We start from the raw sequence: 25,252 nt of genomic DNA, 5'->3' as shown, positions 1-25,252 counted from the left end.
CCGGGCTGGGCCCGCGCGGGGGCAGGGGGGTGCCGGGCGGAGGACGCCTCTGCCCCTCGGGGTGGCCCTGGAGGCGAGGACCCCGCGGTGGGGAAGCGGCCGGCACGCTGGGTCGCATGGCTGCCCTGGGAACCCTCACCTGTGCTCCCTGGCTCGGCCCTTCCTGCTCACTAGCTGGAGGGACTGGTGGCGGCGGCAGTGGGGACTGCCACCCTAAACAAGTAATAAAGTTGTCCTGGCAAGCTCCGGTACTTGTGCAGGTAATCACCCCTGGGGGGCATGAGGAGGGCTGGTTGACGCGTGAACACACAGTTACTTCTTCACTCAGAGCAGGCGGGATGGTCCGGGTCTAAGGCTCCATCCCCGCCTTTCCAGAACAGGTGCCGGAAACTCCTGATGGGAAAAAAGTGCGGGCTCCCTGGCGGGGGTCTGGGACTGGTTCCCTGCGGCCGACGCTCGCGGGGAAGCTCGATGCCTCGTGTGCACGGGCAGCTCCGGAAGAACTGGGCTGCCCGTCACTCTGCCCCTGCTCTCCCGGTGCCCTGCAGCGGGCCCACCCTTCACCCGCAACTTTTGTCTTATTTTTGTCCTTGTTCCTGAGCTGAAATAGACCTTGTGGAGAAATGTGCTCAGAACAGTTGTCCACTGAAAACACTTTGGACCCTGGGTGTGCAGCTGTCAAAGAAAAGGAGGACAGGCTTGCAAGAGTAACTGTTGTAAATGATTTTATATCCTCCCCGTTCGAGTGGCACAGTTCGTGGGGAAACAGCCGTGGAAATGGTTGTGAGAAAAAGCAGCTCCACATATGAGCTTTGGCGTTAAGCTAGACGTAGCTACACCACAAGGTGTTACGAAGTGGAGAAGGAAGGCATCTGGACAGCGATGGTCACATATTTTTAAGGATGCCATCAGTTAAAAAAGGGACTCCCCCCCAATTGGCTGTTCTCATTCTTGGTGGGGAAAGCAGATGGCGGTCTTGGTTCAGATCTTAGCAGACCTCTTGACAGACTTTAGCATATATGGTAATATGAGAGAGCCCGTCCTGGTCTTCAGTGGAGCCGTGGAGACTCCTCGGTTCTCCCCACTTCTCCTGGATCCCAGGTTGTCTGGCGAGGGGGATGGACATCAGCAAGGAGGACCGTGCGGGGAGAGGGAGGCTGGACCTCTCTCCACGGGCAGAGTCAGAGCTGCCAAAAGCAGTTCCTGGTCGATTCTCCCGAAGAGGGTTTTAATTAACCCCCTTTTCATCTTCCCAGTTTTGACGAGTGCATGCTGCCTTTGGAAAGGGCCGTTCCAAGTCAGTCACATGCCGGCCATTTTCCTGCATGTTGGGGCTCCAGGAGGCTTAGAGTTCCCACCACTTCCCAGGCTACAAAAGACATTTTTCTGGCTGGAGAATGTGACCCATCCAGTCCAGTCTGTCAATGGCAGGTGCCTGGACCCCAAGAAAGTTGGAATGTTCAGAGTGAGGGGGTGACAGACACTCTGCAGACTTGAAACCTAGGGACTGGATGTCATTTGGAAATGATCTCCCTGACAGGGACGTTTCTGTCCAGGTGCCACCGACTCAGAATTTAGTTCCACCACAGTCCTTTCCACCACCTCTTCCCTTGATCTCTCTTCCTCCTTCCTACCATCCACATCCTCCTTTGTCCTCTCCACCCCCTCCCATAAATGTGGGGCTTAAGAAGACCTCCCATCCCAGCAACTGAAGATAACGGTGAAATGTCAGCGGGGGTGCCATCCAGCCCCCGAAGGGCCTGCCAGTTGTAATTGTGTCTCAGATCACCTTTTCTTCCACTAGAGATTGAGAGTGTATTTAGGTAACACACAGTAATATTTCACAAGGGCCAGGTGTTTCAAGATAATTTTGAAGATACGACTTCATGTGTGTGAATCTGCAAATGGGTACTTTGCTTGAGGGGCCACCATGGCATACTCAGCCATTTGTAGAGTGACCTCCGCCCTAGAAACTCAGGGGCTGCTCTCCTTAAAGGTCCTTGCAGTACAGAGAAAAAGTTTGGAGTGTTAGACACTGTGACTTGGAGAAGCCCAGTGATTCACTTCAGGTCACACAGCGATTGAGGAGTGAAGGACGGAGCAGCCGGAGGTGGCCTGGCCCTTTGATCCCTGGTGTTCCTGCCACCACCTGGGCGCAGCTTTATAGTATTTATATAACCATGTAGGGGGACCTTCATGATAGTCAGAGCTGATCTTTGTAATTATTCACCTTGAAGACCACGCAGTGGTTAAGTGTAGCTTCTCAGAAGCCTGTTTTCTGACACATACTGATTTCTCTCTCCCCTCTCTCTCTTTTTACTAAAAAGGACAGTTCTTTTACAAAACCAAAATAGCGATGTGTGGCAGGTATGTTATGTAATCTTGTATAATTGTTTTTAGTTGCTGTGGAATCGAAGGGCCCTTTCGTGACCTCTAACCAGACTCAGTATAGATTCTTTCCTGCTGAGATGGGACAGGAGCGTTGTTAAGCTTAAGTCAGGAAGAATTAGTGCTGGAATTTAGGGAGTGTTAGCTCTCACCACAGCAAAAGCGATACTAATGTTCACTGGGATTTGGCAGCTCGTAAGTGCCGGGCACTGTGCAGATACCTGCCACGGGCATTCGCGCCATTTAAGCTGCACATGCTCCTTGTCGGACGTTCGAGCCCTGAGCTGTGGAGGAGAGACCAGCCCTAGAGGCCCCGTTAAGTTGTTGCCAGGGAAGATCTCAATTTTGATCTGATTTTCAGAGCCAGTTGAAATAAGGTGTTTTTGCTAACGAGGATTTTCTTTTCTTTTAATTCTCTGCAGTGTGAATGGATTTCTTCGTATGTTTTGAGTGGTGTAAAAGTGTTTAATTTTTCTTTGAAGTAAGGAGCCTGGTCCTCTTTTTCCGGAAGTGGTGTGGATAAGGCCCAGAGGTCCTAACTTGGGAGTAATCAGAGACATCCCCTCTGGAAGGCTCCCAGGGAGGTGCATCGGGAATAAGAAGCATTGCACATACACACAGACACATAAACTTTGAGCTCCTTTTTGGCTCAGTTACTATTGCTGCGTAACAGATCGCTCGCAACACAGGGGTGTCAAACTGTTTGTTTACTCAAGGGTGCTTTGGGTCAGGAGTTTGGACAGGGCCACGCTGGATGGCTTGTCTCCGCTGCATTATGTCTGGGGCTCAGCTGAAGAGACTGAAAGGCTGGGTGACTTGACAGCTGGGTCCACTGTCACCTGGAGGCAGCATCACTCCTATATCTGGGGTTGATGCCAGCTGGCCCCTCCGCTGGGCTGTCAGCCAGGGCACCTGCGTGTGGCCTCTCCACGTGCCTTCGCTCGAACTTCCCTGGAGCACGGCTGCCAGGTTCCAGGAGAGCAAGGTGGAGGTGCCCGGTGGCGTTCTCTCAGCCTCCGAAGTCGCCTAGTACCACTTCCACTGTTTTCTCTTGTTCAGGGCAGTGACAGATGCCAACCCAGGTTCAAGGAGAGGGGACACAGAGGCCACCCCTTACTCAGTGGAGGAGTGTCAGGATGCACAGAAAGGAGAGCATGTGTGATGGGAGACACGCTTGTGGCCGTCTTTGGAAAACCAGGGCTCCAAAGGGGTGATAGCTCAAGAGTGGTGGCAGACATTTCCCACGACGGTAAAAGGCAAATAATACACATATACACACACGTGTGTGCATGTGTACGTATGTGTATACACGTGTACATATATATGTGTGTATTGTCTACGTATATGTGTATATATGTGTGTGTATGTATATCTACTTGTATATGTGTGTATGTATGTACATGTCTGTGTATTGTGTATGTATATACGTGTGTATATGTGTACATGTATGTGTGCCTATATGTACTTGTATATGTGTGTATATACGTGTGCATACGTCGTATTATGCATGTATGTATATGCGTACATACATGTGTACATATGTGTATGTGCATGCATGTATGTGTGTGTACTCGTGTGTACATGTGCACGTGTATTGTATTGTGCGTATATATGTGTGTACATGCATATGTACGTGTGTGTATGTGTATATATGAGCATATATGTGTATGTACATGTGTTTGTGTGTACGTGTATGTTTATGTGTATATGTGTGTGTGTGTGTATACAGTTTTTATTGAAATACCTTCCAATCATGGACACGTTGCTGCTCGTCGTAACTGGCTGGGGTCCAGAAATGGTATTTGAGGAGAGGCTGCAGTGGAGCAGAGCTGAGAGCCCATGTTTAGCTTTCTGTCATCGCGTCCCTCAGAGGACCGTGGCCACGACCTTGCGATCCCCACTGTGGCTTCCTGGGAGGCCTTGCCGGACTCTCTGGCCGCTCTCCCTTTGCAGGCACCACTACTCTGGCCTTTCTTCCCCTCCTCTTAGGGGGACCTTTCTTCTAGGCCTAGACCTCCAGCACGTGCTGGTCCCACTGTCACCGCCGCGGCTCTCCATCCTTCGTCCGTCACTGCCCAGCCCAAGAGCTTCCTGCCTAGGCTGGGTCCCCCCAGTTTGCTCTCTGAACTCTATTTTCCCTTCATAGCTTTAATCACCATTGGCAATTATGTATTTATTTGGTTGTGATCTGAGTACCGTCTCCTCTTTGCCTGATCCTAAGCTCCCGGAGATCAGGGACCCTGTGAACTTTCCTCCCCGTTGCCACCCCATCACCCCTCCCAGAGCAGATGCTCACAAGACATTTATCAAGTTAGGAAGCTGTTTTGATGTCTGAGTGGCGATGCCTGTGATGAGAACTAAGAATTGTGTGTCAGGGGCCCACTATAGGCACACACTCTTTTCATGATTTATAATTCTGCCCCGCAATCCAGAAAATTCAGTGTTGTTCCCCATTTCTCATGGGCTCACCCTGAGCTGAGAAAGGTGAGTCCTTTGCTCAGTGTCACATCTTTAAGTGGCGGATTTGAACCCAAGGCCACCTGCGTCAGGGCTGCTGCCTGGGAGGACGGAACAGGAAATGGGAACCACGCTGCCTTTTTCAGTCGCCTGGGGAGGAGAGGAGTAACAGAAGGCTGCTTTCATAGAAGCAGTATTTTAGAAAAACATTCCTTTTCAACCTTTTCTATTTTCTGCCTAAACTTATATAGACGTGTCTCTTTCCTCCTGGCTTTTCTTAGCTGCTCATCAACCCAGATTTTTCTCAAAGATTTCCTCCACTTGAGAGTCTTGAATCCTTGTGGGAAGATTTTGTTTTTTTACCCTAGAGGGTTGGCAAAGCCAGAAGAATTGCAAAACCAGCCATTTGCTGAGAATTCCAAGGCCCGGTGGAAGTTGGCTGGTAGGACGGCGTCTTGGCAACTCTCTTTTTCCTCCAGAAGATTGCTTTTCCTTGAGCGAAATGACTTTTGGAGGGGAAAGGGGCCGATAATGGTATGCAGACTTTTATCGGGGGAAACCGAGGTAGGGGAGTTCCTGAAGTCTCAGAGCCAGTGGGTCCTGCCGGGAAGGGAATTCGAGTTTTTCTGGCCTCTTCCTGCCTTCAGTTTCTGTGGAGCTTGTTTGGCAATGACTTTTGTTTGTTGTTCGCCATGGTCTCAAACATGGCGTTATTCTGTGGGATTTGAGAATCTGAAGTATTAAGGACTCGGTGGAAGGAGGTTTTCTGTGAGTGAAGTGGTGATGGGCACCATTTGGGCAGTTTTGATCACTGAGTTGTGATTTCTCAGGCTGGATGACATCTTCCAGGCTCTCTCCCCATCCTCACCCCTGGGTTGGGTGATGCTCTGGGGTGTTGCCAGTCCTGGGTGGGGCCACCCTGCCCCCACCTTTGTAGATGGTCCTCTGTGAAACCCCCTTTCAGCGGCAAACCTTGAGTGAGCTCCTGCCTGGATCCGGCTGGTGTAAGACACGGGCACCTGCGTTCGCTCGTTCAGTGAACACGCGGCAGGCCTCTTCCCCGTTGCTGGGGTGACGGCGGTGTCGGAGACAGATGCCCAGGGTCTCTTCATGGTGCTCTGACTTAACTGGGAAGAGAGGCACTGAACAACTGAATTTTCAGAATTGTGAGAGATACAAAATGGGAAATACAGCACAGTGCGGTGGTCAGGAGAAGCTGGAGCCTGGAAAATAAAAGGAATCTGGCTGGTGAAGAGTGGAGGACACAGACACAAACTGATGGAAAAATGAGACAAGGGAAGGCAGTCCACAACCACCGCGAATGGCCGGGAGACGCGGGTGACAAGCCTCAGCCTTGACAGTAAGCAGGGAAGTCTAAATTTAAAAATGGTAAAACGCCATTTTTCAATATCGGACCAGCAAAAATGAAAATATGAAGTGTTAGCAAAGGAGCAGGGGAGATGGCGTCTCTCATTTACCGCAGGTGAGGATGGAGATCGGTACCCAGCCCCGCGGGCCACTGCATCAAGCTGACCGGTGTTGGGCAGACCCCCTCCACCCATGAACCCCGGGCCTTTTAACGAGGTGGCCTCGGAGAGAGGAGAGCGGGGGCTTAGAGCAACGCGTAGACGTCTGAGCCCTGGACAGAAGCCCAGCTTGCCAGGACCCGTCTGTGACTGTGGAGCATGTTGGTCATGACCCTGGGGTCTGGTGAGCTCCAGAGTTTAGAGATGAGGGGGCAGTTCCGGGGAACGGGGGAAAGGCCTCTGCCATTTCTGGAACTCTCCAAACCAACACAGGTTGCTTGTTTAAACCATGAGATCTAGCCGCTGTGCCTTGCTTGTTAATCTCTCTTCATTTCCGGGAGAAGGAGAAGAAATAAAACAAGCTCACCGCTGACCTAGTTTGGGGGAATTTGACGTTGCAACTTTGTATTCCCCTCTTCATGTTTTCCCCTTGGTGCTTCGGCATCGTTTGGCCTCAGCAGGAGTCATTTTGACTTTGGTGATGCGCCGTGGAAGCTGAGACTGGGAAGGACAGGAGGAAACAGGTGGGTGTCTTGAGCAGGACTCTGATGTAAGACCAGAGCATGTGGACAGGGGTGTGGGGCGGCCAGGAGAGAGGGGTGCTGCAGTGGACATCACGAAGCCAACAGCGCCAGTTTTAAGAAAGAAGGTGGAATACTCGTTTTTGGACATTCTGACTTTGATTTTGGTAGGACAGCTCGGTGGAATAGTGCTGGTGGTTGAAGGTCAAGGTTGTAAGTAGCTGCTACGGGTAAAGATCTGTGAGGGGGTGCCTGAGGGTGAGAATTGTATCTGAGGTAAGTTCTCTGGGTCTTAGTGATCTCTGCACGTTGTAATCACCAGGGAACTTTGAATCTTACTCAGGCTGGGTCCTACCCACCCCCCCGAGACTGTGATGCAACGTCCCAGGGCAGGTGGGCACTGGGGTTTCTCCAAAGTGAGGCAGATGGTCACTGTGCAGCCAACACTGGGCCCCCCCGGGCCAGATCAATGGTCGGTGTTAACCTGGCAGCGGCCACCTCGATGCTCTTTGGAGCTGAGCTGTGAAATACACTGGACTGAATTTTTCCTGTCCTGAACGTTTACTGTTTGTTTGTCTGCTTGGTATTCCAAGCCTTTCCCACTAACTGAAGCCCACACTTTCCTCCAGTTGTCACCGTGTCCTCCTCACACGCACAAGGCCGTTAGGTACTCTGTCCTGTTCTCCTTTGGAAGAAGCCTTTCCTAGATTCTCCCAGCCTGTTCTTGTCTGGACGGGTTGCTTGTTAAACCTACTGCCCAGCTGTCAACTTGACATCTTCCTTCCACTTCCCCCTCCATGCTTTTTTTCCCCTCCATCTCTTCCTCTGTTGAAAGCCCTGGGTCCTGGAACTCGCATCTGTCTTCTCCTCGGTCTCTCCCTTCATTTCTGGTGTGCGTTTTTGGGATCACACACTCCAGGTGCCTCCTAAGACAGGCTGTGGAAAGAACAAAACAAAGGTTTGAGACATTGTGGGTTTGAAAGTAGATTCATCCTACCCCCACACTTAGAAGATGGTTAGGCTGCGTCAGGATTTGGGCTGGAGCACATTTCCTCCGAACTTTGAAGGCGTGTCTCCTCCAGGCGGCAGGTTGCCTCTGAGAAGCCTGGCGCTGGCCTAGTTTTCAGGTTTTGGTATGAAAGCTGTTTTTTGCCCTCTGCAGGGTGGTGTGCCCTTTGCTCTGTCCCTGACGTCCACTCCCGTCACAGCTGAGTGACAGCTGTGGTTCTGCTCTCCTGCGCTTTTCTGCGTCCTCACCTGGTTCTCTTGCTCTGGACGCTTCCGTCCTTCAGGTCTGGGAGCTTGTCTTTGATGGTTTCCTCCACCCTCGGTTCTCTCTTCGCTCCTTCTGGATTGTCTGTTTGCATCTTTGACTTCCCAGGTTGATTTTCTGATTTTCTTATTTCTTCTCTCCTATTTTTTCCTCATCCTTTTGCTCTAATTTCTCTAGGTTTTCTTAACCATATCTTCTAATTCTTATACTGAACCTTTAATATCTGCTGTCATAGTGTTAATTTCCAAGAGCTCTTGTTGCCTTTGAAAGTAACGTTTAGTGCCGCCCTGTTCCGCTTTGTCAGTGCAGTGTCACCACTTCTTTCCCTGAGTGTGTCACCGGCGTCTCTGAGGGCTCCTTCCCCGTGTGGCTCTCTCTCCCGAGTGGCTGTTGTCTGTTTCTTGTTGCTGCAGTTTTCATCTCATGTGCTTTCTTCTTCCGTCAGGGGGTCTTTGGCCTCCACTCATGTTTAAGTGAGACTGTTAACAAGATGATCGGAAACTGTGTAAACAGGAGGGTCTGCTGCTGGCGCCTCGGTCAGGTGAGCTGACTGGGGCATGGCCCTGGGCAGCGCTCCTGTCTCAAGTTTTAGATCTTTATCGGGGAGTAGTCAGATTTCCCAGTGGAGGGTCACCCGGTGCCCTGTCTTGAGGGAAAGACCTGTTTACTTCTGGGCATCTAGTGGGAGAGGAAGTGGGGTTGTGTGTGGCGGGGGGGGGGTGGTTTAGCAGAAACGCTCTCCTATGCTCTCAAGGACAACTGTGAGCGTGAAAGCGCGGACAGTTTATTTGATACCTTGCAGGGCCGTCCCAGGCTGCTTCAGTCTCCTCACCCCCCAGCCCTCCGCCCTCCCTCTCTCCTCCTGTCTCTCTTTTGCCTCCCGTACTCGTGAAACTGGTAAGAGCTGCTGCCTCCTGGGAGGGCGAATGGTCAGGGGGAAGGGGAGGCATAGTTTTCACCGTATCTTCTTTCTTTTTATTAATTAAAAATTTCGGGGAATATTTGTAGATTCACATGCAGTTGTAAGAAATATAGAGATATTCCTTGTACCTCTCCTCCAGTTTCCTCCAGTGATAACATTTTGCAAAGCTTGAGTGTAATATCACAACCAGGGCAGTGACATTGATGCAATCCACCAGCCTTATTCGGATTTCCCGAGTTTCATGCATATTCCTGTGCGAGTATGTGTGTGTGTTACGTTCGATACAGTTTTATCACCGTGTAGGTTTCTGTGAACACAGCAGTCAAAACACTGGACAGATCCAGCATCACAAGGATGACTGGTGTCGCCCTTTTATGAGCACATATACTCCGTGCACCTTTCTGTACGAAAGGAACAGTCAGCCTGAGTAACTCCTGTCACCTACTCCAAAAATAAAACTGATCAAAAATTTATAAGTTTAATGCTGGAGAGGGAGTGGAGAACCCTTTCCTTTTGGGAACCCTCTTACACTGTTGGTGGGAAAGTAGTTTGGTGCAGCCACTATGGAAAACAATATGGAGATTCCTTGAAAAACTGAAAGTAGACTTACTGTATGATCCAGCAGTCCCACTCCCGGGCATGTACTTGGAGGAAACTCTAATTCAAAAAGATACACGCACCCCAGTGTTCGTAGCAGCACTGTTTACAATAGCCAAGACATGGAAGCGACCTAAATGTCCATCAACAGATGACTGGATAAAGAAGATGTGATATATATATGTATGTGTATATATATAGCAATATTACTCAGCCATAAAAAAGAATGAAATAATGCCATTTGCAGCAGCATGGATAGACCTAGAGACCATCTTACTAAGTGAAGTAAGCCAGAAAGAGAGAGAAAAATACCATATGATACCACTCTTATGTAGAATCTTAAAAAAAAAAAAGACATAAATGTACTTACTTACAAAACAGAGACAGACTCACAAACATAGAAAACAAACTTATGGTTACCAGGGGGGAAAGGGGGTGGGGAGGGATAAATTGGGAGTTTGGGATTTGCAGATACTAACTACTATGTATAAAATAGATAAACAACAAGGTCCTACTGTACAGCACAGGGAACTGTATTCAATACCTTGTAATGGCCTATAATGAAAAAGAGTATGAAAAGGAATATATACATTTATATAAAACTGAATGACTATGCTGTACCTCAGAAATTAACATTGTGAACTGACTATACTTCAATTTAAAAAAACTTAAAAAATTATAAGTTTTAAGAGTTGAGGGAAATTCCGCCGCCCACGATGTCCTGCACCGAAGGCTGCCTGCGGGTTGGGGCGGGGGACGGGAGTCAGGTCGGTCTGCATTGGTGAAATGAGGACGTGGGGCGTTGCTCAGTCACTGCAGTTTCATCACGTTCAGGTACAGTAGCCTGAGTTGGGTGCCAGACGAGGGTCATGCGAAGGCTGGCTAACAGCTTCTTTGATGAATAATTTGTTTCTGTCATTTGCACAGTATTTCTGAATGAGTTCTCTGTAAAAATGGTTCACTCAAGTTCTTTGTTCCTTCAAACAGTTTAGCCATGATCTTTGAAATATCTTTTCACTGTTCTTTGTTGGCTAGAGTATTGGAGGTGGAGATCTGGGGGACCTTTGTATCGTAACATCTGATTTTATGTTTGAGGAAACCAATGTGAAAGAGAATTTAAATTGGGGCCAGGCCTCGGGTTTTCTGACTCGTTTAGTAAATACTTAAGAGAAAAAAGCAGAAAGTTAAGATTAGAAAGTATATTTAATGCAGGTGGATGGGGTGAACTTATTTCAAATCCTGAAATGTGTATGAAATGCTGGACTCTTTCTGGGAGTTACTCGGCACGTGGCATGGCCACCAAGTGGGGAGCAGTAGGGAATTTTAGGGCGAGCTGCTTCTTGCAGCAAATGAGCGGTTTGTTTATTCAGGAACACAGGCTCTTGGGACACTCTCAGCTTGCTTAGCTTGTAAACAACCTTAACTTTGTTGGCTTACCGTCTACTTGGGTAATCACCTCATAGAACCGTGAGGACGGTTGGTTGTTTTGGAAGTGAGTACACACTGATTTTTCTTGTTAGGGGTCTTTGAGTTCACAAGATTTCAACTGGTTTCATCCCTGGTGTTGAAATTCTAATCTGTGATCTGAACGTCGATTCCAAAGAAAGCAAAGTTTCCTAGGACCTTCACAATCCAAGTGTTGAAACTCCGATGGTAATGACCTTCTGCGTGGAAGTTCACGGTTTCATCATTTGAAATCACAACTGTTTGGTGGGGGAGGTGCAGAAAGGAGACCTATTGAACCTACTTTGAGCGAATCTGGGCGTGAGGACAGGTCAGTTTTCACTATCTTCCAACATCGTGGTGTGTTCCCTCCCTTACGTATTTTAAAATTGATGTCATATTGTATATGGTGTCTTGAATCCTGCTTTTAAAATTAAAAGCAATTAACGTGCAGTGAACTTGTCTGACAGTCAGAACGCAGAGCAGGAATGTCACCCCTCCAATCTCCCTCAGGCTCCCCGTCTGTCCTCACGTCCTCCCCCACCCCCACCCTAGTTCTCTGTCGCCGTAGTTTTGTCCTTTTGAGAATGCCACACAAATGGAATGCTGCAGTCTGTAATCTTTTGACACTGGAGCCCTAGTTTGTTGAGAATTTTAAAAATTATTTATTTATTGCATTTTTTTTTGCAGGGGGGTAATTAGGTTTATTTATTTATTTTACTGGAGGGACCGGGGATTGAACCCAGGACCTTGTGCGTGCTAAGCACGTGCTCTACCACTGAGCTGTACCCTCCCCCTGTTGAGAATTTTTATCAGCTATGGATAGCGAAGCTCATCAGATGCTTTTCCTGCACTACATGATACAATTGCGTGGTTTTTCTTCTTTGGGCAGTTAATATGCTGGATTACGTGGATTGATTTTCGAATACCGGATCAGTCTTGCGTGCCATGGAGAAGCCCTCCTTGACCTTGGTGTGTGTTTCATGTCCTATCTCCCTGGATTTGAACTGATAACGTTTTGCTGAGGACTTTGGCTTCTGTGATCACCCGACTGTTTGCCCCAGTTTTCTGTTCCTGTGTGCTCTTTGTCTATTTTTGTTGGCCCCAGAAAGTGAAATAGGAGGTATTTGCTTTGCTTCTTTTTTGGGGAAGAGATTGTGTATTTTAAACATTTCTCTATGGAATCAAACTTAAAAAATTAATTTTAATATCTGCATAACAATTGTATTAGAATCACCATATTTTTCTTAGTATTATGTGACATTTATTACTATATATTATGTAGCATACATATACATATATAATATACACACACGTATGTACACATATATACACATACACATAACAGTCCTTATGTACTGAGTGGCACTTGTGGAACACTTAGCACGCCTGGGGCACGTGTTTCACAGGGCCAGCGGAGAAGGAACAGTTACTACCTCCACTTGACATGCAAGGAGCAGTACGGCACAGAGAGTTGAAGTTAATTGCTCAGGCTCGCGAGGTTTCTACGTGGCCAAGTAGGATTTGAACTCAGGCTGTCTGATTCCAGGTCCCGAGGTTTTAACTATGACATTGTGTCCTCTGACTAGATCGTGATTTGTTTCTTCAGGCCTCCATTCAGCGTATTCAGGTATTTTCCACGTCCTCGCTGTGATGGATGTCCTTGTGCTGAAGTCTTTGATGGTCTCTGACAGTGTCTTTGGGTTGGACTCCTAGACGTGCTGTTTGAGTGTCAAAGTGCGTGCCCGTCGTAAAGACGAACACACGCAGCTATGTCACTTTCCAGGAATTTGAACAGATTAGAAATTCCAGCAGCAGCGCCTGCGAGTGCTCAGTTTAGTGTCCTCTGCCAGAATTGAATATTATAATTACTTTGCATATTTTAAAATCAGTTTGAAAAAATTCAGTTTGATTGCACAGAGACAGTCTCTCATTGCTTTAGTTTGCCTTTCTTCTTTGCTAGTGAAACTGAATGTTTTTAAAGATGTTTATTGGTCATTTATGTATTTTTTCCTTGTGAGAAAAATGTGTTCGTGTCAGTTCTCCATCTTTTTTGTCTAATAACAGTTTTTCTTAGTGATTTGTGAGAGTTCTTGATATGTCCCATGTATGAATCTTTCATCCTATTTCACAAGTTTTGCCTGGATTCTGGGCACACAGGAGAAGTTATTTGTATCTAGTCAAAATGATATGCCTTTTTCTTTGTATTTTTTTCATTGTTTTATTCTCAGATCCAGGCTCTCAGTCACATATTTATATCACATAATCCTTTAGGTCTTAAAAAAAAAATAATAATCCTTTAGGTCTTTACCCCTCTATTTTTGTGGTTTAATTCTTTAAAAAATTAACTCTTTACTTCATTTGAAATTTACTTTAGCATAAGATGGAGATTTAACTTGGATCAACAGGTTTAGCGTCAGATTGTTGAGTGATGACTCTTCCTTCACCCACACATTTTGGTGCCCCTGTGTCCATGCTTATGGGCCAGAGCAGTTTTTGTGATGCCAGTTTCGTTCTATTTTCCATTAATTAATTGTTGTAGTTTCTTAGCATGCTCATTATTTGTTGGGGCAAGACTCCACTCCTCTTGTTCTGGGAAAAAAAAATCATTTGCTCTTATCACTCATTTATCCTTCCAGATGAACTTAGAATCGCTGTTAAATTTTGTCCAAATGCCTCTGGGTTTTGACAGATCTATAAAAAAAAAATTGTGGAAATATGGCACCTACAGCATTGATTCATCTCATTCGTAGTTCATGTCACTCCATCTAGGCTGTAAAAAACTCTGTCAAGATTTATGATTATTCCCCTCTTTCTTGCACTTCTTTGTGAAAGTTATTCTGGTGTTAATTATTTGTTGTTGTTGTTTTCTTCTTTATATATTCTTTAAAATACTCCTTTTTATAATTTACTCTTCATTATTTTTATTAAAGGATAGTTGATTTAAAATGTGTTAGTTTCAGGTGCACAGCAAAGTGATTCAGTTATACATTTATATGTCTATGTCTGTTCTTTTTCAGATTCTTTTCCATTATAGGTTATTTCAAGATGTTGAGTGTGGTTCCCTGTGCTCTACACTAAATCCTTGTTATGTTTTTTTATATAGTCGTGTATATGTTCATCTCAAACTCCTAATTTATCCCTCCCCCCTTTCCCCTTTCATAACCATAAGTTTTTTTTTTAATGTCTGAGTCTGTTTCTGTTTTGTAAATAAAGTCAGTTGTATTATTTTATTTTATTTTTTTACTTTTATTTTTATTTATTGAAGTATAGTCAATTAGAATGTGTCAATTTCTGGTGTACAGCGTAATGTTTCAGTCATACATACACATACATATATTCGTTTTCATATTGTTTTTCCTTTTTTTAAAAACTTTTTTTATTGAGTTAGTAGTCAGTTTACAATGTTGTATCAATTTCCAGTGTAGAGCACAATTTTTCAGTTATACATGAACATACATATATTCATTGTCACATTCTTTTTCTCTGTGAGCTATCACAAGATCTTGTGTATAGATACTGTATAGCACAGGGAAATATATATATACAGTTGTATTATTTAAAAAAATTCTACACGTAAGTGATATCATATGATATTTGTCTCTGACTTACTTCACTTCGTATGACAATCTCCAGGTCCATCTGTGTTGCTGCAGATGGCATTATTTCATTCTTTTTTATGGCTGAGTAGTATTCCATTATATAAATATACCACAACTTCTTTATCCAATCATCTGCTGGTGGACATTTTATTTTTAATTTTATTCTTTATGTTTTATTATTAAATCTTAAGCTACATAAGTAATAATAAAGACAATTTTGTTATACAAACCAATACCATATATTTTCAGTAATTTGCTATTGTAGGGAATTTTTACAGTCTTGCTGTCATTGAATAGGTTTTTAATGTTGGCTGCTGGCTAAGCTAATTATTCTTCATTATGCTATGGAAGTTTCCTTTTGTTTCTGGTTTTCTAAGGGTTTTTAAAAAACCAACCCTGAATGTTGCATGTGGTCAGATGCCTTGTTAACATTTATTGAAGTGTTTAATATAGCATAATGTAAGTAAATATCCATAATTAGCTGTTCCTGAAATAAATCCTAAATAGCCATGATATATTTTTTTCTTTTAAAATAATGTTGGATTTGCTTTGTTCATATTTTCTATAGAATTTTTGCTTTTATATTATTGACATATTGACATATAGCTTCTTTGCCAGGACTTGGTGTTACTACACTAGCTTTACAAAGCAAATTGGTAAGTTTAATGTATTTTTATGTTCTAGAATGTTTTCTGATGCATGGGAATGATCTGTAAGTTTAAAATTTGAAAGAACATTTTGTAGTACCGCCTGGCCTGTAGTTTCTTGAAGGTAATTTTGGACAAACTTTTCCATTTATTCCATTGCTACTTTTCTATGTAGGTAATTTGTTTTCCCAGAGAAATGTCAGCTTCATTAAGATGTTTTAAATGAACAAAATTATTGCATTTTCAAATTTTAACCTGTTCTGTAATGGTGATTATGTAACATTTTTCTCAGTAGTATCTCATGTGTGTTTCTTTGTTATTTCCTTGATCAAATCTGATTGTGTTTGGTTTATTTTATTATTTTTGGAAGGTCCATCTCTTATGTAACTTTATCAATTTTCCTCTTTTTCCTGCTTTATGTATCATTAATTACAGCTTTAATAGTTCTTTAAAATCTTCTGTTAATTCCTCTGGTTTCTAATATCTTGAATTAAGTGCTTTATTTATATATTTTTCTTTCCTTGCAAATGATGCATTTACCTCTGAGAGCAGCTTTAGACTCACCGTATAAGTTTGAAAATGTCACACAGTCATTATTGTGCTTTTCAGATAATCTTGTAGTTTTATTGTTTTTTCTGCAGTTGATTATTTAGGGGAGTGATTTTTAATTTCTAAGTTGTCAGGGTGTTTTTATGTCTATATTTAAAAATGCCAATTTCTAACTTTCTTTCACTTTGTCCAGAGAATAGGGCCTTGGATTGGAACATGACCTCCTGCTACCTGGTGGTTTGAATGTTTAGATGGGTCTTTATTCATGCCATTTCGATCATTGATAGCTCTTCCCTGGGAGATAAGGTTGCATGTGGATTAGGGTTGCTCATCAGAGGACTGTGAGGTGGGAGACGAGCCTGGTTTATCCGGGCAGGCCCTTTGTAATCACAGGGGTCCTGATCAGTGAAAGAAGGAAGCAGGAGGGGAGCAGGGGAAAGTGATGGGAAGACAGAGCTGAAGCAGGAGTGATACCATTACTGGCTTGGAGACGGAAGGGGGCCACGAGCCAGGGAATGGGGCCAGCCTCCAGGATCCGCGAGCAACGGCAAGGAAACGGATTCTCCCCTGGAGCTTCCAGAAGGAACGCAGCCCTGCTGGCACTTTGAGTTTAGCCCAGTGAGACTGCTGTTGGACTTCTGCCTTCTCGAATTGCAAGATTTTGCTCTGTTTTAAGCCACTAAATTTGTGGAAATTTATTACTGCAGCAATGGGAAACTCAGCGTATCAAATGTTGGCCGTGGTCTGACTCTCTGAAATAGATAAACAACAAGTTCATGCCGTATAAGTTCATGGGATAAATAGGAAGTTTGAGATTTGCAGGTGCTACAAAATAGATAAACAAGGTTGTACTGTATGGCACAGGGAACTGTATTCAATATCTTGCAGTAACTTAAGGTGAAAAAGAATATGAAAACAAATATGTGTATGTTCATGTATGACTGAAGCATTGTGCTCTACACCAGAATTTGACACAACATTGTAAATTGACTATAGTTCAGTAATATATATGTATATTTACAATATGTATATACTATATATATTATTGTGTATATTATATATATATTATATATATATATACACACACACACAAAATAGCGAACGGGAAGTCCTAGAGGGGTCGACTCTGTGTGCCCACCACATGGGCACTTGTGTGAGCCGGTTCTCTGTCCTCACCTGATGTGCCGTATGCGTGTTTTCTCACTGTGTGGCTGCCCCCCACCCCCGATGAGAATGTCTGTTTCCGGAAGCAGGAACTTCATCTGTTGTGCTCACTGTCTCGGGCCCAGGGCCTGGCATGGAGGGGAAGCTCAGTAAATGTTTGTTGGATTATTTCTTTTTGCCCAAAGGACATGGTACCAACTAAATGAAACCTAATTTGCATCCTGGATGGAATATGGCCAACTGCAGTAAGTAACAGAAATAAAAAAGAGAAATTGAGTAAAAATTATCCAAGATCAAATATTAATTCCCAGTGTTCTTTCTGGTGTTTGGTCATATGCATAAATATTTTTCCCATGTTTTTAATTGAAGTATAGTCAGTTATACTGTGGGTCACGACAAGGTACTAGATGTAGTTCCCTGTGCTGTACGGTGGAAACTTGTTGTTTATCTATTTCATATGTAGTAAGTAGTTAGTGTCTGCTAATCTCTAACTCCTAATTTATTCCTTCCCATCCCTTCCCCCCTGGTAACCATAAGTTTGTTTTCTGTGTCCATGAGTCTGTTTCTGTTTTGTAAGTAAGTTCATTTCTGTCATTTTTTTTAAGATTCCACATATGAGGGACATCATATGGTGTTTTTCTTTCTTTCTCTTTCTGACTGACTTCACTTAGAATGACGATCTCCAGGTCCATCCATGTTGCTGCAAATGGCATTGTTTTATTCTTTTTTTTAATCACTGAGTAGTATTCCAGTGTGTGTGTGTGTGTATAAATATATATATATATAGATAGATAGATAGATATATCTATATATATATCTGCTTCTTTATCCAGTCTTCTGTTGATGGACATTTAGCTTGTTTCCATGTTTCCATGTCTTGGCTACTGTAAATAGAGCTGCTGTGAACATTGGGGAATATTTTTTATACAGTTAGTAAATATTCCTCACACACTGAATGAGCCTCTCATGAAATAAGAGTCATGGTCATCCTAAAATACAATGTTGTACGTTGCCTTTTGACTTGTATGTATGATGTTTCATGTTGCATCTTTGTGACTTAACATTTTTTAAGTAGATAACTGTGAGTGTTTCTGTAGTTACCATTTTACAGACTGTTTGACATTCCATTGACTATGTAGGATGGTCCATCAAATACACTGAATGTCTATAAAATTGATTTATTGTTGGTTATTTAAAACATTATAGATTATTTACAATATTTGATTACTATTTTTTATTGAAGTATAGTTGATTTATAATGCTTCAGGTGTATAGCAAAGTGATTCAGTTAAATATATATATTCAATTAAATATATATATATATTTCTATCCTTTTTCAGAGTCTTTTCCATTGTAGGTTATTACAAGATACTGAATATAGTTCCCTGTGCTGCACAGTTGGTCCTTGTTTATCTTATATGTAGTAGTGTGCATCTGTGAATCCCATATATTTAGTTACTATGAGTTAAACACGGTTGTGCTTGAGGTCGTTTCGAGTCACTGTGACTCTGATCATTGCTGTGATTGTGGCTGTCCGGCAGGTCGGGGCTCTCTGCGCTGCGGACGATGCCTGTGGAGTTACAGGGTTTCCACGCGTAGTTTCTGTGTAGAGCTCTGTCCACCAGGGTCCCTGTCTTAGAGTGTTTTGAAGGGCTTTTAAATTTTTGTTTAGTTTATTTGTAAGGCACTCTCTTCTGCTACCTCCTCTCCACCTCCAACTGCACCTCTACTGGAAAATTGTTCCTCCTCAGAAATTGCCAGAACCTTTACAAGAACGAAAGGCAAAAGCAGAGTGTCGATGGGACAGTGATGACAAAGGAGAAATACCACTTGGGAGGTGCACCACGGGGGCCATGAGCATCAGACCAAGTCATCGCCTTAAAGCATGTCACATGATGACCTTCGCTCTTTAAAACAGACACTTTGTTATTCTTATCTTCTCTTCTTGACAGTTGCTTCAGTTTTCCTGCTTGCTGACGGCTCCTCTGATAACAAGATCAGAAGGAAAAACAAGATTTTAACGGTTGACTCAGTTTCACGAGGGCAGTGCAGGGCCCTGGGGCGGGGGAGCGGATCCTCCCCGGCGCCCTCTGGTTTACAAGCCAGCAGTGTTTGCTGAATTACAAACAGTAACTCCAGGCCTGGGAGGAGAAGGTGTCCCCTCCAGGGCAGATCAGGACACTTGTTTTGCCTAAGATGGGAAGAGCATCGTCTTTCAGTCTTGAGCCAAGAAAGCCATAAATGGACACATCTTGTCCTGCCTGGGAAGGGACTCTCCGAGGCTTCTGGGGTGCCCTAGTGTCTCTGGGTGCTTCTCTCACTTTGGTGTTTTTTTTATATAAAGGTTTCTGAGCCCATTGGGAGGTAGGGTAGGAAGGAAAGAAGGAAGAAGGGGCAGTAAGAGGTTTGCTTGCCTGGGAGCACTGTCTTCTGATGAACGTTCTGAGTGTCAGCCCAGAATGAAGGTTTATTTTAGGAGACACCGGGAATGAAGTCGTTGTGTTGATGTTGTGCAGGAGCGATCTGCCTTGTTCTACCACGAAGGACAGTAAAAGTTCACGATCTGCCTGCGTCTTTATAGGCTCTGCCGTGGAAGCATCCATGGACGGGAAGCTTGGCTTGGACCGTTTGTAGCGGGGGTCCCGGCCCGCGAGCCTGGAGACATGCGTTCTGGTCCCACAGGTTCATCTGTGTTCTCAGTTTCCTCATCTGTAAAAGGTGAACGCTTGTGCCAAGTTGTAAATTTGTCAGTGTACATTTTCTTTACATTGGTAATGCTGAAACTCTGAAATCCTGTCATTAATTTTAAATCGCTAGCCTGTTGGAAAGGATGTCGGAAATACGCTTCCTTTGGAGGCTTGTTTACAGCCAGGCCGATCGAGTACTGCTTCTGAGCCTGCCCTGAATCATTATTCACTTTTATTTCATGAGAATTACCCTCATGAATGTGCTTTTCCGTTGGTTTCCCGGAGCCGCTGAGATGGCGCGGCTGGGTGGGTTTCTTCTATGTGTTGTGAAGTTTTGCCCCTAGAAGCCAGCGATGCTCAAAGGGAGATCCTTGGCTCAGTAACATCAGAATCCCTGGCAGCCCCCGGGGGCTTGCTGGACGGACAGAGTCCTGGGCTCAACCCCAACCTGCCGAACCGAACCAGAATCTTTGGGGGCGGGACCTAGGGAACTTCACTCCAGCGAGGTCTCTCTCGCTGTCCCGCTGCAAAGAAATGACACAGCGGCAGAGGGTGTTTCTGAGAGGACCGTGAGGAGGACCAGCATCTGCGATGTCTCTACCGTTTCTGCTGCACACGACTTACTTCATTTAGTATGACCATCTCCAGGTCCATCCATGTTGCTGCAAATGGCACTATTTTATTCTTTTTTATGGGCGAGTAGTATTCCATTGTATGTATACATACCACAGCTCCTCTGTCCAGTCCGATGGAAGAATTGACCACTGCACTGTAATTACATTTGTTAGGCTGGGTGCTGTGCTACACACACACACACACACGACACAATCACCCCTCCCAGGAGAGGGTGTCAGGAGGGTTTTCTCTGTTTCTTCAGCCTTAGGTGGCACTTCCCTGGAGTGTGTGTGAGAGTGTAGGGGTTGGTGGAGTTGTCTCCTCCCTGTAAACTCACTCACACCGAGTTAAATGCCGCTGAGCAGTGAATGGCCCACCTCTCTCAGGTCTCTTCTACTCGAGGAGCGCTTCCTGGACTCGCTTCTTCCATCTTCTATGACCCATTAAACGTCAGCAGCCATTTCACAAGGCTTCCCCAGCCCGCCCTGCGCACAGACGTCCAGCCCAGGCAAGAACGGGGCTGGGACTTGGCCTGGAGCTGCAGAGGCTGAGAGCAAGGGCTGCCTTTTGCAAACTTGGGTAAAGCTGCTCCCACCCATCTTCCCCATCCGTGCACCCAGGGTGGCGGGGGTGCTTTCTGCCATTGGGACAGAGGTGCTGTGTGGGCCTGCACTGGCCCAGGTCCCTGTGAGGCTCGAGGGAAACATTTATTTTCACTACGATGCTTACCTTCATCTTTCAGGGTGAACGTTGCAGAAACAAAGCTCAGGGCTCCTCCCTGTCTGGGTGCCTGGTGTGCTCTCTGAGCATCCTGGGTCCCTGTGTCTTCACGGTTCCAGCATCCGGGGAGCTGGAGCTCTGCGCCTTCTTCCTTCACTGTTTCTGTCTTGTCTGCACTCTCACCTCATGTCTCCTCGGGTTCAGGTTCCTATCACCTCGCACCTGCACCTTCTGGCCCCTGCCCCTCCGGCCCCTCACCACTGACCCTTCCAGCACGTGGCACTGAGCTGTGCTTCCGGAAGCGATGCCATGATGGGGCAGGTGCATGCCCCGCCGAACATCTGCCGGTGTCTCCCGCTTCCCTGCCGCATCTGCGGGGCCTTCGCTAGGGCCGCTACAACACGGGTGCCCCAGACGGAGTGGCTGAAATGACAGACATTCTTTCTCACAGTTCTGGAGGCTGCAAAGTCCACAATCATGGAAGCTTCCGTGTCCGGTGAGGACTCTCTTCCTGGGTCATAGACGGTAGTCTTCTCACTATATCCCCGCGTGGTGAAGGGGCAAGGGGGCTCTGAGGGGGGTTTCTTTTCTAAAGTTGCTGATCCCCCTCTGGAGGGCTCAACCCTCATGCCCTAATCGCTTCCCCATGGCCCATGTCTTTTGACCCTCCCGCCCTGGGGGTTGGGATTTCAGCATGTGAATTCTGGGGGGACATAAAGTGAGACTGAGCCCTGAAGCCTGCACTCCAAGCTTGCAGACTTTGGCTGCAGCCTGCCTTGGAGGTGGAGAGCCAACTGCATGGCCTGGAGGGTCAAAGCGACACCTGGATTAGGAGTGAATTTGACAGGATGGAGCCCTGGGTGACACGCCAAGGGAAGTGACAGTTTCTCTCATTCTTTCAGCACGTGTTTGGTGCTCGCACGACGACAGACCCTCAAATATTTAATCTTACCCCTCTTTCAAGGCCTAACTCAGCTCCTAGCCCTTCATCCTTTATCTGATGGTGAACTTTTCTTTTTTAAAACTTATAATTTAAATTAAATTAAATTTAACGTGATGTAATTCAATCTATGTGTATTGGGGAGCCTCCCTCTCTGTTGGTACCATGTGGAGTTAAATAAGGCCCCGCTGCCTGCCCTGGAGGTTCCTGGAGCCCATTGTGGGAGTGGGATGTGTAAGCACTGGATCCTGCCCCCCGTGGGAGGGGCTCTCAGGAGGCCGCCAGAGGCTCCGGGAAGGGGACACCAGCTCTGGCTGGCAGGGTTGGGACGCAGCACACACCAGAGGTGGCTCGTGCATTCACCTTTGGAAATTGATTGCTGTTGCAAAAGTAGTTCCTGGGTTACCTTCTGCTTGTGACAGTGTAAGACACCACAGGTAATGCTCATATCCTCTTGAGCCCCCGACTCTGTCCCCAGCGGCTGTGGCCCTGTCCAGAAGCCACGCCATAACGTGTGGTCCCTCACTGTGCTTCGATGGTCTCGATCCGTGTAGTTTGCTCGGGGTCTTGCTGGTGCTCATTCACGGACGGGATGTGAGAGGTTGGTCTGCCACTTCCTTTTTAAGGTCAGGCTGGCACCGCTGAGTGTCCTGTGCAGGCTCTGATGCCTTCCTCACCCCTCCCTGCTCTGCTCTCATCTCAGGGGGCTGCGTTCCCGTTCCCCAGCTCCCTGGTCCTCTGACTCCCAGGATGTGCAGGAGGGAGAGGGGGAGGAGACAGGTGGGGGTGGGGCCGGGGTGGGGGCAGAGGGAAAGAAGGGCATCTCCTCCCTTCCAGCGCCCCTCCCCTCCCCTCCCCTCCAGTCAGCCTCCATGGCTGGGACTCCCTTCCGGCTGGAAGCCCCTCCCTCCTGGCCTGGCTCTTGAGCTGGCAACACCCCCTTCTCCCTTGGCCCCTCCCACCCCAGGGTTGCAGTCAGCTTCCTGCCCTTGCTCATCTCTGGGGTGCCCCACCAGCCCCCTCGGCCTTCCAGCTACGCCATCACCAGCACAGCCAGTTCCCTGTATTAAACTCCCTCCATTTGAAATCCCTGCTGTGGCTTGCTTTCTTCGCTGTCCTGACTCCTTCCTCTGGATATATCAGAGGTGATTTTGCTTTTTCACCCTTCCCGTCGTGTTGGGCATTTGCGTTGTCTCCATGGTTTTTCCGTCACAAGTGGTGCTGGCGTGGGGCATGCCTGCACACGGCTCCTGTGGCCTGCGGTGGAGTCGTTTCTCTCGGGGACATTAGGTGGGGGACCACCGGCTCCATTATCCCCCTTCACACTGAAATCTGTTCAGGTAAGCTCTGGGTCCCAGATGCCTCCAGGTCCCTGCGGTACGTACAGAGCAGAGTTTACTGAGTAACTGGTGAATAAACGAACGAATGAAGAGTGGATTTCCATTTGCAGATGGAGCAGCTTTGCCCGGCTGACCTCAGGTGAGGCAGCCCGGGCCTTTTGGCTCCGTACTGGGCTGACCTCTTCACCTTGAACACAGTCCAAGGGCCCCTTGTCCTGGAGAAGCGGCTCCAGGAACCAGGGTCTGTAGCTTCGTTCAGGATCCAAACCAGCCCTGTGTCCAGGAGCGATGACGTGGCCGTGTGAACAGGAGACACAGAGAAAACTCTCCAGTTTCCCTTCAGTAGGGCTTAGGAAACCAGGCGTCTGCTGCGATTCGGGAGGATGTTGAGACTTTGAGGGTGGGCGCCGCTGTCCACAGTGAGCGATGTGGGTTAAGAGCGAAAAATAAGTCAGGGGGAAGCAGGCAGCTCCTGCCTGTAGAAGCCTGGGGTCTCCATCCCTCCCTAGGGAGGTGACGGGCTGGTCCATATTTCATTGTATAAGCTTCTACACCCACCCCACCCCCACACAATATTTCTAGATAAGGAGACAAACAAACTAACTAAAAATGAGCACCAAGGGCGTATTGAAAGGCCAACAGATGTGACAGAAAAGGCCTATCACCAGGGAGGCAGGTGGGGAAAAGGAGGGAGAGTCCCTTGGGGACAGTGGACATTACGGCGCACTGTCTGCAGGTTTATAAATCTTAATTCTTAAAAACTAGTTGAGCTGGGAGTCAAGTTGCTCCCTTTTCTTCCGTCGGCTGTTATTCCCCAGGGAGCTGCCTGGACTTCAGACACTTCCACATCCTACAATTAACTTTAAAAAGGAACAGGAATCATGCTAGGCGGCGCTTGGCCTGAAATGAGGATGCTGAGAAACTGTGGCAGCACAGCCGGCTTGGGTGAGCTCGGTCCTCGCAAACACCACAGGGCGGAGATCACACTGTGTCCCCTTCTGGGGAGGGGTCCTCAGGTTTTGAGTTAGGGTCCCTCCAGGTTTCAGGAGCTGCGGCGCTGGCTCGTCTTCCTTCCCCTCGCTTGCTTGCACTCGGCAGAGCTCTTTCTGAGGCAGGTGGGAGGGCGGGCGGGGGCGCCCTGGCCAGCCAGGCCCGGATGAGTGAGGATGTGGTGGGGGTGGAGGGAGCAGGATCTGGTTGGCCGGGGGGCACTGTCTGCCCCCTCCCTGCTCGGCCGCCTGCCCTCACCTGCTTTGCCGTCTGTAAGGCATCCAGGAAAGGGATTTCATGAGAATTACCTCCTGGCGGGCGTGGGGCTGCTTTACAGTCACAGGAGTCTGTGCTCTCCTGGGTCCCACGTCTGCTCAGGCCACAGTCTGAGCTCAGCCCGAGGCATCTGAAAGCCGGCAGGGTCGGGCTGGAACTTTGACCCCTCAGGCGCCTCCTGGGGCGGTGCCCCGTCTCTGGGGCTGTGTCCCGTCAGGACACATGCACGCACGGTCATTTGCATGATGTTGACGGCCTGAGCGCAGCGTGTGGCTGAATGCAGCTGGACTGAGATTTGGCCCCCGTGAGCGGAAAACTGGGCAGAGGTGGGGATGTGAGTCCTATAACTGTCACAGGGGTTCTGATTCATTCTCCTCCTCACCTCCCCTGCCCCCGGCCTCACCTCACCTGACTGTAGCCCAGGCTCCCGGACTTCACTACCGGAGCCTCAGCCCCCAACCATTTTCTTTGCTGCCTTCTATTTTCAACCCAAGTTGGAAAGGACAAGGATGCTTTCACTGCAGAGACAACGTGATTCATTTTGTTACTTTTTAAAACTTAAAAAGTATGTGTATATATGTTTAAAAAATATATA

At 46.8% G+C, this 25,252-nt stretch overlaps 1 protein-coding gene across 2 annotated transcripts in view; it reads left to right on the top strand.

The window, feature by feature from the left end:
- SLC24A3 (solute carrier family 24 member 3) overlaps positions 1 to 25,252 on the top strand; it is a 428,089-nt gene that overhangs the window by 627 nt on the left and 402,210 nt on the right. The window contains exon 1 of one of the 2 annotated variants that reach the window (XM_032461762.1): positions 242 to 260. The exons of the other annotated variant lie outside the window; for it this stretch is intronic. The gene's annotated coding sequence lies outside the window, so the exon portion shown is untranslated. Of the gene's footprint in view, positions 1 to 241; positions 261 to 25,252 lie in introns of those variants that run through there. 2 annotated transcript variants of the gene reach the window in all.

The sequence above is a fragment of the Camelus ferus genome, chromosome 19, assembly GCF_009834535.1.
Source record: "Camelus ferus isolate YT-003-E chromosome 19, BCGSAC_Cfer_1.0, whole genome shotgun sequence".
Classification (NCBI taxonomy): domain Eukaryota; kingdom Metazoa; phylum Chordata; class Mammalia; order Artiodactyla; family Camelidae; genus Camelus; species Camelus ferus.
This window is presented reverse-complemented; position numbering and strand designations above follow the sequence as displayed.